The following is a 3294-nucleotide window of genomic DNA, read 5'->3' on the forward strand; positions in this document are numbered from 1 at the left end:
TGTCTGGCAGCAGTACACCTGTGCCTCTCTCCAACCTTTAGTAGCAGAGAGAGAGTGCAGGGACGGAGGAGTTGTTTAGTTGAATATCTTCAGCCAAACTGAGGTTTGTGACAGACTCTATGGCTCCAACCAGGGCTCTGAAATATCAGTATCCTACCTATGCTGTGCATTGACAAATCCATGGCACAACAGACAGATTTGTATTTGTGAATTTTTGACTCAGTGCCGCTCTTCTGTCCGCTTCATCTTGGATCTGTAATGTTCTCTAAACTATATAGCTATTAGGGATGGAAAAAATACAGTAATTCATGAGTATTTTCTCTAGTCTTACTGAAAGAAACAAACTGGGTCCATCCCTCCTGATAAAAATTAACAAATTGTCTGCTGCACTAGCCATAACCATACCATTAGGTAAAGGTCAGCAATAGCCTTTTTTAACTTTTCACTTATTAATTATGTTACTGTAAAAATCCATAAGTGAAAAGGGCATCAGAATGCTTCATTCATGAGTGTGTGTGGGCCTCCCCACCAACTTGGACCATTCAGTGATCTTACTGCGCATCTCTGATGATGCACTTTTCCCATAATGATTCAGGACAGCAGCTGACTCATGAAAATGAATGGCTCAGTGTGTTGTACAGACTAGAAAAAGGAGGGAGTAAATGGGAGGATACTAAAAGGCAATACTTATCCCAGCCACAGCCTGTCCAGCAAGAGATACAGAAGTATCCACTGCTGCACCACCAAATTACAGAGCAGTTTCTTTCCTGAGATCCTCAATCCATTCTCTGCAATCCACCATAAATAAAAGTTTATTTTTATGACTTATGATTTATTCAAGGATTGAAAAAAAAGGGGGGAGAAGGAGGGATGTGGAGGGCCCCATGACTGTGTTCGCCTTAGGCCCCAAAATGACTAAATCCTGCCTTATGCTAAATGCTAATGCGCTCTATCTTATATAATGTCAGGATATGTATAGCTCCAGCACATTGAGCCATGATTTCAGGTCTGCCAGAAAGTCTTGAACACAGAAACAGTTTAGTCCACAGTTCAGTATGACACAGTTCACAGTCTTTTCACATTTTCAGCTATTGATTTATAGCATGTATAATGTGTTTAGAAGGAAATCCCAAAGTTCCTTGACACAGGCTTCAAAATAAAAAAAACATTTGGGGTATGAGCACTTCCTGGACTTAAAATTAGTTTGTTTGAGGTGCTCTCTGCATAGGGACACACATGTACTCAAAAATCACGTTTTGTCCTCTACTATCATGCTGTGTTACAGTATCAAATAATATTGATCTGATGGCTGTTTACCAGGCTGAAATGATTTGGATTACTTATATCAGAGGGGTTTGTTACCAGCATATTGTGTTTTTCTTCCAGAATCTGGCAGTGTAGGTGGAGGTCTGCAAGATGCACCTGCTTCCGCTGCTTCACGTCCAGCAACACCTGCAAAATATTTTGCAGTCCTGCAGGAAAATACATTGTACAAGCTGCCACTGCCAAGCCGCGCTCGCTTACTGTTCTTTACCATCACATTACACTTCTGCTTTCTGATTAAAAAGGTTTTTTGTTTTTTTTTCAATAAATCCTCTTTGAATGTGAGAAAGATTTAAGCTGTGATTTGACCACCTGTTGCCAATTTCGTGGGTGGGTGGCATGCTGCAGCAAACTAACAATATGCACCACAATCATAAAGCATCTCAGTCTCACAGTGAGGACAGATGGCTCAGTCACATGTCAAAACTCAACCTGTTTCCATGTTGTTCAAAAAATGCTGAGAAAAATTATACAACTGCCCCTCAATCACCAGTTCTAATTAAAAAAAAAAAGATTTCACTAAACACAGATTTTCTTTCACATCTACACAGAGAAATGTGGTGGCTGGCTGTAATTTAGAAAACATGAGCACTGTAGTGACCTTTATAAAGATCTGGGACCATTTTAAAAGTGTTACAACTGACCCCGAGCTCCCCTGAGGGATCCTTCGCTGACTTTACACGAGGATTGATTTACACGAGTACCACTCAGCCTGTGAAAACAGCTGTAGCGTCTCCTACGGCTTTGAGGAGACTTTTATCTTACCGACTGGGGCACCCAGAGGTGTTAATAGACGAAACTATTTACTGAGTTCATGTTTGCCGTGGGTCTTAATTAGAAGTATCACAAGCTATCAGGGGGGCGGGGGCACTCTGTCAGTCATTGAAATCTGTTGAGAAATATGAACATTTTAGTGTTTTTTATCCAGAAAATATGCAGCTCATGGCGGACATGTTGACATATGATTCAAAAGCCAATGCAGTGTTTATGTACGCCTATGGGCAAGCACATAGCATATCAAAGTAAAGTTAACAGGAAAGAGGGAGAATTGCCTGATGCACCAAGCTTGCTCAACTGTCATTGGAGCACAGAACAAAAAGGGGCGGGCATTAAGAAGAGTTAGTCGTAGCATCCGGTGTCTTTTGAGTTTCATTCAAAATGACGACAAAAATGTCAGGACTTTTCTGCCTCTGCTGCATCAACATTGACCATTATTTCTTTAATGTGTCTCCTAAGTCCAACAACTTTATAGAAGTTCGATGCTAAATTGCTGAAGTCCCCCTTTAGAGTCCCCTTCAGAGGATTTTTCTGACTGAGAGGAAAGTGAAACCTCTAATCAGAAGAATCTATGGATCTGGACAATAGGAAGAGAAACTACCGGTGCTTTCACACAGCATACAGTAGGGGTGAGTGATGTGATGTCCGGAAACCATTAGCAATGCATGAGTATTATGGCCAAGCAAGTGCAGCCATCAATTCTTTTCACAAAGGTTAAGTGCAGAAAATTGTGTCAGTGATGTTTAATGCAGCTGTAATGTGAACTTTTCTCTATATTTCAGGCATCTTTTAAGGTCCTTGAAGGATCCGCTTCATCTTACTTCAAGAAGTGCAGGATTAGAGTGTGAGACTGCAAATTATTACCCTGCTGAATTAATCATTTAAAGATAAAAAGTCCCTGATTAGACTCTTGTACACCCACACAGCCTCAGGTTGCTGATGATTAATACTGTTAATGATTTGCCTTCAGGTTGAGAATAAAACAGCTAATTTATTCTTCTGTGCTCCTGCCATCAGTCCACTGTAGTCACAAAGAAAAGAGGGTTTGTCTGGAGAGGACGGTGTGAGCAGTTCACAGTTTATTAGCTGACACGTGTGAAAACTGTGACTATAACTGCAACAAGGCAAGACATTGTTGGCAAGTGTTTGTTTGTGTGAAAAGGAGGAGGACTGAAAGCACAAAATAACCAAGAA

Source organism: Lutjanus erythropterus, chromosome 5 (genome assembly GCF_056507025.1).
Source record: "Lutjanus erythropterus isolate fLutEry1 chromosome 5, fLutEry1.hap2, whole genome shotgun sequence".
Classification (NCBI taxonomy): Eukaryota; Metazoa; Chordata; class Actinopteri; order Lutjaniformes; family Lutjanidae; genus Lutjanus; species Lutjanus erythropterus.